This window comes from Cervus canadensis, chromosome 2 (assembly GCF_019320065.1).
Source record: "Cervus canadensis isolate Bull #8, Minnesota chromosome 2, ASM1932006v1, whole genome shotgun sequence".
Lineage (NCBI taxonomy): Eukaryota > Metazoa > Chordata > Mammalia > Artiodactyla > Cervidae > Cervus > Cervus canadensis.
In genome coordinates this window covers 8486743-8498975 of record NC_057387.1, presented here as the reverse complement: position 1 = coordinate 8498975, position 12233 = coordinate 8486743, and the positions used below count along the sequence as shown (strand labels likewise).

The 12233-nt window shown below is 43.0% G+C and overlaps 1 protein-coding gene across 4 annotated transcripts in view; it reads right to left on the bottom strand.

The window, feature by feature from the left end:
• The window catches only part of CD84 (CD84 molecule), a 39920-nt gene that overhangs the window by 7410 nt on the left and 20277 nt on the right, over positions 1-12233 (bottom strand). The window lies entirely within an intron of this gene.

Here is a 12233-nt window from a genome sequence, read left to right as displayed (position 1 = left end):
ACCATTAGACCAATAGAGAAGTCCCAATTTACTCTTATCTATGCTCTAGGAGTTATTTATATCTATCATATTTATCTGTTGTATTGATGTAAAAAGTCTTCCCAACTCTGCATGACTTAAAATCAGCCATAGTGGGAGTATTTACATCAAAGGAATTGGCAAATGCTACAAACTAGGACTTGATTTATTGCTTTCCTGATTGTCACTCCAGACTTAAGAAAGCAATGGAGGAAAGGGTTCTAAAGCAGATTAAACAAACAAACAAAATTGAAGACTTTACATTGTGAATAGCACACAAAAGGTCAGAAATATTCCTCCAGAATTTGAGAACAATTATCCAGTTCAGCAAAGAAGTTGCTCATATCATTGAGGAACAAATGAAGTTCCAATACATATGTCTTTGCTGAATCACCTTTTTCTTATTAGTAAACTTAAAATATCAACCAATATTTATGTTGATTGTGTTTATCCATTTTCACGTTGGTTCATTCATCAGTTGCAACCATATGTTGGCTAGGGATATAAATGCTCAGCGAAAACCAGTAAAAGCATTCTGTGAGAACAATTGGCTATATGGAATTTACAATAAAGACTATTGTACATTATCACTTGTACAATTGTGTGCCACATCTCCTTTATGTCAATACAGCTTATAGTGTGTGTATACAGACACACACATCATTAAGAACTAGTTGAAAATTTATCAGCACCCCACTGTATAAAACAATCTTTAAACATTTTTGTTCAGCTCTGTTTTCTGGTGAATATGTGTTTTCTTTTTTCATTTATTTTGTTTTAAAGTGCCCATGATGAAAAGTTCAAACTTCTTTAAAAGTTCATTTCAAAAAATGTTTTTACTAAAGCAATTAAAAGGTAAATGATAAAAGCTTTAGGTGTAAAGGATTAAAAAAACCCAATTATATATAAGTTGATGCAATAACTAAATCTGGAACTGGAAGAAGTACAGGAAAGCTCCTTTGCCAGGAGATAAGAAAAGGACCATATTCAGAGTTTATAAGTTTAGTTCATTCTTGGCAAATCTGCTGTGATGTGGTTTGCCCCTCCACTATTGCCATGTGAGGGAGGGAATAGAGGAAGGAGCTGACACATAACTTTCTAATTAACATGGAGTCTGTAAAAGCAATACATTTGGCAGTGTAGAGAGAGAAACCATTTGTTTGTACCTGTGAGGATGTACCAAATGGGAAGAAAGAGCTGTAAAGGCTTTGATTCCAACCTAATCAGAAACTCTGGTTCTAAGTCTCTTGTGCATGCTTGCACTTTTTGTGACCCTGTGGACTGTAGCCCAGCAGGTTTCTCTGTCCATGGGACTCTCCAGGTAAGAACACTGGAGTGGGCTGCCATGCTCTCTTCCAGGAAGAGTCTCTTAGAGGGGAACATTCCAGATCAGAATTAGTGATGACTTGGCAAAAAAGCTTCTAAATATTTGGAGTAAAGACCTTGTTACTACCTTGTAACAGTGGTAGATACAGATATGCATAGTGAAAAAAGAACCAAACTGTGTGTTTCCTCAGAAACTTGATTAACAACAGTGTTTTAAGTCTCGGCTTGTTGTTCACTTGTTTTTAGAAAGAATTTTGTGTGTGTGTGTGTGTGTGAATGTTAAGGTGGTGGATAGTGGTGAAAATAGGATTCCATCTCATTTTTCTCAACAGGCAAAGAGATGTTACTGTTAGGTAGTTAGAATAGGAAAAAGAAGTCCAAAATGGTGGTGGCTAAAAGACAAAGAAAGGAAAAAGCCCACAAAAATGGAACAAAAGAAAATCTGAGGACCAGACTGAGAACCTCAGGTGAAAAAAACAGCCTTCTGGGCTAGCCCAATTTACATAGGGCAGGCTCAGGGGGAGGAGACAAAACATATAAAAAGAGGAGCCAAGATTGAGCCTCTCTCCTTTTGGGTCAGCCTGTCCTCACACCTCGAGGGTGTACTATCTTTTGTTTGCCAAATAAAACTGAGCCGTAACCGAGCTGTAACACTTGTCCACCATTTCAAATCTTTGCTGCAGTGCGACAGAATCGAGGAAATTACACACTCCCCTGACGCCATATCTGGTGCCATAACTTGGATGTAGCCTGGCTGAAACAACCTCAGCTCAGCCCCAATGAGGCAGAGATCAAGCACAGCAGAAGCCCAGCTTGGCAAAAGCTCATGTGGTGGAAGCTGAATGTCAAGGAAACCCAGCCCAATGGAAGTAACAAGAAGCCTAGCATGCTGAAAACAGGGACAGCGAAAACAAACTCAGCAGAAAGTTCACACGGCTCAGTCCCAGGTTCCAGAAGACCTCCAGTTAAGGTAAGAGGTCCTCGCCCCAGTGGCTGGAAGGACATATGACTAACAAATCTTAATTCCTTTACAATTTCTAGTTTCTTGTTTCCTTGAACCCCCTGTGAACAGGTGAGCAGTAGTGGGTGCAGTTGAGGGACTCTGGCATGGGCTACTTCCCAGTGTGTCCTGAAGGCTCCACTATCTGCTATGCCTTAGTAGCTGTTGCCCAAGTGGGTGAGGGTTATTCTGTCCTTAACCTTCTTTGTGCCAAGGATCAGGCCAATGAAAACTATGGGTACAAGTCAGGCATTTAGCAGTTTTTCTGACAGGCTATGAAGGGGGTTCCTCGGCACACTTTTCCCACTGCTTTTCTCCCATTCTTCAGCTTCTGTCTCCATCTGTGACACTGTTTACAAAATATTGGGCAGATCATCATCTTTCCATCTCAAAAAGTTGTGTTTGAAACTGTTTACCTAAGATTGGGACTCAAACCCACATGGCAGGACCTAATGAAGCCCAGGTTCTTGATGTCTCATTGCAAAAAAAAAAAAAAAAAAAAATCAGTGAGAGACACAGTGATAGGTAAGAGGTAGATTTGCTTGGATTCAGAGAGAAGCACAGGCCACAGAATGTGTACCATCACAGAGGGTAAATGTGTTGGCCATGAAATGTGTGGTTAGTTTTTGTGAGCTGGGTGATGTCATATGCTAATGGGTGGGAGGATCATTCCAACAATTGGGGAATCACCCACTCCTTGGTCTTTTGATAGTGCCTTGGAACTGTCATGGCGCCTCTGGGTGTGTCATTTAGCTTGCAGATTGAGGATCAAGGTCTAGTTGAATTTGATTTGTCTGCCATCTTGGACCCATTTGATTTTAATCAATTTATGTTATGCCTATGCCCTTGGGCTGTCATTTTTCAAAAGTTGTGCCCTGGCCCCTTCCCTCCTGTTTCATGCTCTTTTCCTGAGCTCCTTACAGGCCCACAATGTTGCCTCTACAATCTTCTGGAGGGACAACCAGAAAATAGCTGGCCCTTAGGAGGGAAGTACTATATAATATCCAATTCGTCTAGATATTCAGACCTTCATCTTCCATGTTTCCTACAACATGTGTATCAACAGCGCCTCTCAGTGAAACTGCTAGGACAGGTCCACAATGTCTGCTAGAGGTCCATCACGTTGGTGGCATCCCTTCAAGAGCAATTGGGCTTCCAGGGACAATGTTTGCCACTTTGGGAGTGAACCCTGCAAGCCGTTTGGGCCCAAACCCTTACCACCCTTCTCCTAAAGTTACAAACATAACCCCGGATCAAACCTCCACTCCACTTTTGTGGTCTGTTGCCTCTTATCAATTTGTTCTTAAGTCACTTACTAACTCCTGCAACCAGGACCCTGCCCCCTTGTAGGCAATATTGCTCCACCCAGCTTATTATTGAAATACTCTTAATGCCCCTAACAGGACCAGATAACCCTCTCCCTTGCCATTACTTCTGTTATTACCTAAAGTGGGCCTATGACAATGAAATGTTTACCATTGGAGACACCCTAAACTACTCTTATGGAAGACTAGGGGAAGAAATAAGTGACTTACATTCCCTTAGAGCAATGAGAGGATAAGGCTTAAGGCTGTTTCACCAGGTTCCCAGTCTCAGGGCACAGGCTTGGGTTGCTTTACATCATGTTATCTATTCCCATCCATGGTGGAAAAACCAGCAATGAGTTAACATTACAGCCCTTTAATCCTACCCAGCACTAGTCACGCTGGAGACCTTGGGGATGCCCAACTCCAACCTGGGGTCCCAGGAGGTTGACCTGCTTTGACCTGCCTAGGGATCTGGTCTTCGGGAGGTTGTCATGCCTCAACCTGCCTGGGGATTCGATCTCTAGGAGATTGTCAAGCCTCAAACTCCCTAGGGTTTGAGCACCTTGACCCTTGGCTCTCAGGTTGCAGCAGTACTGGGTAGGCTAATCTTCAGAAAGACTCACCCCTAAGGAAGTCTACCCATAAAAATAGAAGAAGGTCTATTAGTTTCTTCTCCTTTTTTCTTTTCCTCCCTGTCATCACTGTCTTTCAGATGGGAAATAACCAATCAACTTCCTGACAGGTGCCCTTGAGATGCATCCTTGATAACTGAAAGTTGTTTGATTCTCTTAGAAAGAGTTGCTTAAAATTCATTTGTGCCACTGCGTGGCCACAGTGTCCTCTGGGGAATAAGGAACACTGGCCTGAGGATGGGAGTTTAAACTACAACACCATCCTGCAGTTAGACTTATTCTACCAAAGACAAGGGAAATAGACAGAGATCCCCTATGTCCAAATTTTCTTCCATCTAAGAAATATGAAGGAACTCTGTCTTAAGTATGGGATTGTTGTATGCCCTAAAACTGAGAGGCAAATGGTGTTAGGCATCAGACAACCAAGAGGAGGAAGCCTCCTGTGAAGGCTCACCTCCCATGGCTCCTGATTGCCTGGTGCTCTTTCCTTGTATCCAAATGTGCCCCCATATCCGGGAGCACTGCCTCCACAAAAGCCAACTCAAGTATGTCCCTTAGTTGAAACTGGAGGAGAATTTGGACCAACCTGGGTCCATAAGTTCTTCTCCCACTTGGAACTAAGACAGATAAAACAAGACCTGGGAAGCTATCCAGATGGCCCAGGCAAATATATAGATACATTCCAACACATTACCTTGACCTTTGACTTGACATGGAAGGACATCATGGTCATGTTGAGTCAAATTTTACCTGACCCTGAGTATGCTAGGGTCATAAAGGAAGCCTGAGGGTATGCTACAGGGCTTCAACAAGTCAAGCAATAAATATCCAGTGGGAGAAACTGCAGTCCCCTCCTCAGATCCTAACTGAAATTATAATGACCCTGAGCACATCTGGGAAAGGGATCACTTTCTGATCTGTGTAAAGGCAAGACCAGAAGCAGCCCAGCAAAAAGTAATCAACTATGCCTGGGTCTCAGCAATAACTCAGGAGTCCAATGAGAACCCCACTGCCTTTCGGAAAGGCGAAAAGAGGCCCTCCAAAAGTTTACCAATCTGGACTTAGACTCTTACAAGAAACAGGTGATTTTAAAGGACAAATTCCTATCCCAATGTGCATCAGATATTAGGATAAAGTTACAACTGCTACAGCAGCAGGACCCTTCTGCTTCTTTAGATGGGATGGTCCAGACAGCCACCAGTACCTTTTATAACAGAGAACAGGAGAGGGATGCCAAGGCTGAGGAAAGGGAGAAAAGAAAAGAGACAAGGCATACCCAGATGCTGGCCATCCTCCAGGGAAGCATTATGGCAAACCCTGAGTCCTTGAAGGACAAGGCACAAGGCAAAGGCCTAATCTGTAGACAGGTGGGACATTGGGCCCAAGAGTGTCCAAACCATGACAAGTCTCCTAAATGGCTTGCTACAAATGCCATCTATTGGGACACTGAGTGGCACTCTGCCCTTGGGACCCAAGAGCCTCAAGGTCAAGTGCCAAGCCTTCCCTCATGATGGTTCAATAGGACTGAAGTGGCCCACTCCAGCCAGCCAGCCTGTCACAGAAAATCATCACAGTGCTGGAGCCAAGGGTGCAACTGGATGTGGCAGATAGGTCTGAGAATTTCTTGGTTGACACAGGGGCTAACTACTCTGTCCTGACCTCCTATTCCGGAGGCTTCTCCTCCCAAACCTGTACCATTTTGGGTGCTACAGGAAAAACAATTACAAAAAGATTCACCTGAGCACTTCTTTGTTGCTGGGATGGACAAATATTTTCCCACCAGTTTCTGGTGGTCCCTGAGTGTCCTACTTCCTTATTGGGAAGAGATAAACTCACTAAACAGGGCAACCCTTGTGACGGGAAGCTTTTCTACAGCTTCTGGTTACTACTGAGGAACCCAGTATATCCCCTCCAATAGGGAGGACCAAAAACTATGGGAGGACAAAATTAACCCCCAGGTTTGGGACCAGGGGTCTCTTGTACAAGCCCACCAAGCTGAACTGGTCCTCATTGTCCTCTAAGATCCTACTTGGCTTCCAAACTGGAAATAATACTCCCTCAGAAGAGAAGCTTGGGAAGGACTACAGTCTCTAATAAAATTCCTTGCCTGTGGGCCATTGGTCCTCACCAATTTACCATGTAACACCCCAATCCTCCCTGTGAAGAAAAAGGATGGGAACTGGTGAATGGTTCAAGATCTGTGGATCATAAATGAAGCTGTAGTCCCCCTCCATCCCACAGTACCCAATCCCTATGTTATCTTGGGAGAAATCCCACCCAGTGCCAAGTGGTTTACAGTCCTGGATCTTAAGGATGCATTATTTTGCATACCACTGGTTAAAGAATCCCAATATCTTTTTGCCTTCGAGTGGGAGGCTCCAGGAACAGATGACTTGGACAGTATTACCTCAGGGGTTCAGAGATAGCCCTCAACTGTTTGGGCAGGCTCTGAGCCGGGGAACTCCTAGATCTGATTCTGGGACCTTTGGGAAAATATTACAATATGTGGATGACCTACTATCTGCCCTCCAGATGAGAAAAATGCCCAACAACATGCAATTCATATTCTAAACTTTTGGCAGAGAGGGGATATAAAGTCTCCTGTGCTAAGGCACAGATGGTCGAGACAAAGGTCACCTACCTGAGAGTTCAGATTACACACGAGTCCAGGAGGCTGTCCTCTGATCAAGTACAAGGAATCCTCCAGTTGCCCTCCCCCACGACTCAAAAACAATTTGAGCTTTCCTGGGGCTAACCGGGTATTGTAGAATCTGGATACCTAATTATGGTCTAATTTCCCAGTCCTTATATGAAAGCTTGAAGGGACAGGATGATTTAATTCCATTGATGTGGGGAAATCCTCAAAAGGAGGCAGAGGATACACTAAAACAAGCCTTAACTCAAGAACATCCTTGAGATTGCCAGACCTAGAAAAAGCATTCCATCTATATGTCAATGAAAACGAAGGACTAGCCTTGGGAGTGTTAACTCAAAGGTTGGGACCTGAGCCCCAGCCTGTAGCTTACTTATCCAAGAGGCTTGACGCAATTGCCCAAGGCTGGCCTCCCTGCCTTTGAAATCTTGCTGCTATTGCAGTCCTGAAAGAAGATTTTTTAAAACTATCTTTTGGGGGCAAACTAACTACTTTTACCAGCCACTTAGTGAAACAGCCCCTGAATGGGAGAGGCCATTTATGGATGTCTGATCAAAGGATCCTCAGATATTAAGTACTGCTGATGGAAAATCCAGGCCTGACTATATCCCCTTGTGAGGTTCTTAATCAAGCTACCCTCCTGCCTACCCCCAAGGGCTCTCTCCCCTTTCACTCTTGCCTGGAAACTTTGGATTACTGGACAAAACCCTGAGAGGGATTGTCAGAAGATCTTCTAACCAATCCTGAGGAAATCTGGTACACTGATGGAAGCAGCTTTGTCTTGGATGGAAAAAGAAGAGCCGGATATGCAGTAGTTTCCAATTTTGAGACCATAGAGGCTAAACCTTTTCCAACAGGTACTTCAGCCCAATTGGCTGAGCTCATAGCCCTGACTCGAGATTTAGAGCTGGAAAAGGAAAAAGAATAGCCATTTACACTGACTCCAAGTATGCCTTTCTGGTGGTGCTACATGCGCGTGCTGCTATTTGGAAAGAAAGGGGCCACTTGACCACCCGAGGGTCCCCAATCAAATATGGTGATCAAATTCTTAGACTCTTGGAGGCAGTCCATCTGCCCACTGAGGTTTCAGTCTCCCACTGTAAAGAACACCAGAAAGGGAGCACGGAAGTGGCACGAGGGAACCAAGCAGCTGATCAGGCAGCTAAGAGAGCAGCATTACAGAACCATGACCTAATAGGGGTTGCCACCTTAGTTCCACAGACTAATTTCTAGATTAGATTGCCAGAAACTCCTTCATATACTGAAGGTGAGACTCTTAAAGCTAAGAGCGAGGGCTTTCAAGAAGATCATATGGGGTGGTCCCAAAAGGAGGGACTCCTTTTTCTGCCTGGGAACCTCCAATGGAAGTTGGTTAACTCCTTACATGCCATCACTCATTTAGGGGAGAAGGCCCTCCAAAGATTACTAGAAAGCCTTCAGAGGAACAGGCCTTCAGACAACTGTAAAGGCCTCCTCTTGTCCCATTTGCCAATTAAACAACCCCCAAGGAGCTCGAAGACTCCAGCTGGCCCAGCCTGTCCAACGGTGTGGGACCTACCCAGGAGAGGACTGGCAGATGGACTTCACCCAGATGCCAGTTTCTCAAGGGTATAAATACCCTACTAGCCATGATAGATACATTCACAGGATGGATTAAAGGTTTTCCCACCCAGACTGAGAAGGCCAAGGAGATGGTTAAAAAACTGCTCCATGAAATCGTTCTGAGATTTGGCCTGCCCAAGCCATCACAAAGTAACAATGGGACATCATTTACTTCTAAGGTCACCCAAGGGGTCTCTAAAGCATTGGGCATTACTTATTATCTCCATTGTGCCTGGAGGCCTCAGTCTTCAGGAAAAGTAGAAAGAGTCAACAAATTCTTAAAACCAGTGATAACAAAGATAACAACCCAGGAGTTCTGCCTGGGATGGAAGGAGGCTTTACCAATAGCTCTCCTCCGCACCTCTCTTGCCCCTATGGAACAGGTTGGTCTTAGTCCTTATGAGATGCTATGTGTGAGAACTTTTGTTTATGTCAATGACCTCTTCCTAGATCCAGAGGCTCAGACCCTCCATGGCCATTGGGCAATTCCAACAAGATATATGCTTGTGGGGTGTCAACCAGGACCCAAAAGATTCTAAAGAGCCACCACTATAAACTTCAGGGACTCAAGTCCTAATTAACATCTGGAAAGATGGGTCCCCAAAGGCTCAACTCCAGCCCGTATGGAAGGGCCCCTACCCTGTAATACTTTCTACCCCCATAGCAGTCAAGGTACCAGGACACAACTCCTGGATTCACTACTCATGAGTCAAGCCATGAAAGAAAACAGAAGAGGACACTCAATACACCTGTGAGCCCCTGGGAGATCTCAGATACCTAGTCAGAACTATAAATGAGTGCCATTCTAATGAACACCCCAAAATTAAGTTCCTGGGGATAAGATTTCTCAGGACACCTCTAAAGAGCCAACACAGCTTGGCAGGGGTTATACTCCAAAATAGACAGGAGATAGATCTCCTGATCCCTGAACAAGGAGGCACTTGAGCCATCTTGAATGAAATGTGCTGTTTCTGGGTAAATACCACCAGTCAAGTTAAAGAAAATCTCACAGTCTTCAAGAAAAACATTCCAGATCCTACAGGGCCTCAAATAATGAGATGGAGAGTTCTCGGGGTGGCTACAATCTCTCCTTGGGGATCCTTCTCCTGGCGAGGGAGGATTTGGAATTCGTTAATGCCCCTACTAATCCCTGTTATCACCATTTGATGCTGCTTATGATTGCTCTGTGTATTAATTGTCTAACCCATTTTATCTCTGCCCAGGTCAACAAGCTACAACATGCAGTACCAGTTCAACAAGGATATATAAAACTACACCCAATCATGGGAAATATCACTCACCCTTAGATGGACACTGCTATAAGTACTCTGAGGATTGCGGTAAGCAAGAGGAGGAGGCTCAATGCCCCTTGCTGTCCCAGCTCAGCAGGAAGTAGCCAGAGAGACCTCAACACCCCTATTCACGAAGAATTGGGCCTCCCACCTCTTGAGGGGGGAATGTTAGGTAGTTAGAATAGGGAAAAGGAGTCCAAAATGGTGGTGGCTAAAAGACAAAGAAATGGAAAAGCCCACAAAAATGGAACAAAAGAAAATCTGAGGGCTGGAGTGAGAACCTCAGATGAAACAAACAACATTCCTGGCTAGCCTACACAGAGCAGGCTCAGGGGGAGGAGAAAAAACATTTAAAAAGAAGAGCCAAGATTGAGCCTCTCTCCTTTTGGGTTAGTCCACCTTCACACCTTGAGGGTGTACTATCCTTTGACTGCCAAATAAAACTGAGCTGTAACTGAGCTGTAACACTGGTCTGCCATTTCTTTTTTTTTTTTTCATATAAAAATTATCAAATTTTATTTTGAAATGATTAAAAATTTACAGAAAAGTTGGAACTATATTTAAAAAAAAGTAAACCAAAACTTTTTCTCCCTGAATGATTTAATTGTAAGTTTTTGACCTAATGCCCTATTACCTGAATACTTTAGAGTCTGTTCCCTACAAAGACATTCCATGCATAGCCACGATGTGATGATCAAAATCAGAAAAGTAAATCAAATATATTACTTCTATCTAATCATTTTATTATTCAAGTTTTGTCAATTGCCCCAATAATGGCTTTTATAGCAAAAGAATCCAGTTCAGAATCACAGGTTGCATTTAGTTCTCTGGTCTTTCTAGCCTGCTTCCATGTTGAACATGGTCTGCCATTTCAAACCTTTGCTGCAGTGAGACAGAACTGAGGAAATTACACACTCCCCCAACAGATCCTACACAAATCTGATGGGCAGTGAAGATCAGAGTTATGGCTGACAGGCCTTCATCTTTCCAAGTCAAAGAGTGGGGAGGCCATTGGAGACCAGCTTCAGAACCCAGGCTCCACTGTTCTCTAACTTTGAAATTGTGGAGAAGGTATCCAGTGGTACTGAGCTTCAGCTCCCTCAATTATAACATTGGGACAACAAATTTCTCTAGCTAGGGTGATTGAGAGGATTAAATGAGTTATTACACAGATAGACCACTCTACTATCCATCAATTTGTCTATCTACCATCACTCTATTTATGCTTATATGTACTTTAATTTTCTATTGAAGAGGCAAAATAACCTGGCAACAGTGACTGCCCCTGAGAAGGGAGAGTTGTATTTCACTGTATTATCTTTTGTGCATATGTTGCCTAAATATGTATAATCTTTATGTATTTTTAAAAATTAGTAGAATGTCAGACAAGTAGTGTCCAGGAAATGTCAGTTTTTCTCTCTTTGTCTTCTAAGCTCACTACTCCAAAAGCACAGATTTTGTTGTATGGGAATTCTCTAAGATTTTACAGCAGTCTGCCTTAACTACAGATGGCAAAACATCTAGACTGAGTGGGTAAAACTAAACATATAAAGGGATGAAAACAAATATCATAAAATTGAATGCCCTCTTTATTTTCACAAGCAAAGGTCTTGAATGAGTCAGATATTTTCTGAAGTGTCCAACTTGGGTATGGTTCTTTCAATTATGCTATATTAACTGAGCACTTACAATCTCCAGACATTGTATTAGGACCCAGAACTACTATGCTTAACTCATTCTTTCATTCAACAGGTACTTCTGCAGCACCTACTGTATGCCCAGCAAGATGGGAGCTGGGGATATAGTGATACACATCATATACAAGTCTCTGCCTTTATGTAGCTTGAATTTTAGTGGACTAACTATATACCTGAATTGTATTAGCCACATTTCTGTGTTTTTCTACTGTGGGGCAGATGGAGATGGTAAAATCCTTGAGACATGGTTCAAATATTCTCTATGCTAGAAATTAGTGCTGAAAAAATGTTACTCACTTATGTCATTTAAGGTTTTCTAATGATGAAAATAAACAGGTGATGTAATAATATATTTTATTTAACTCAATATATCCAACATGGAACCAATATAGAAATAATTAATGAGATATTTTATGGGTTTCTTTTTTGATGATAAGACTTCAAAATCGAGAGGGTAACAGGCAGGAAGGTTAGGGGTCCCCAAGCGGAGGAAATAGACTGCAAGTGTCAGACGCTTTTTTTTCACTCTTTTCAGCGGCAGGAAGAAACAAACTGTAAGTGTCAGATTTTTTTTTCCTCCTCTGTACAAAATTAAAAGGAGGTTTCTTTTAAAATTCTGTGTTGCCATGACGACACCTGGTTCGCCTGAACTTTTCTCAAACCTTGAGCTAGTCAATGCGTTTTTCTTATGGAGATGTTCTCTTAA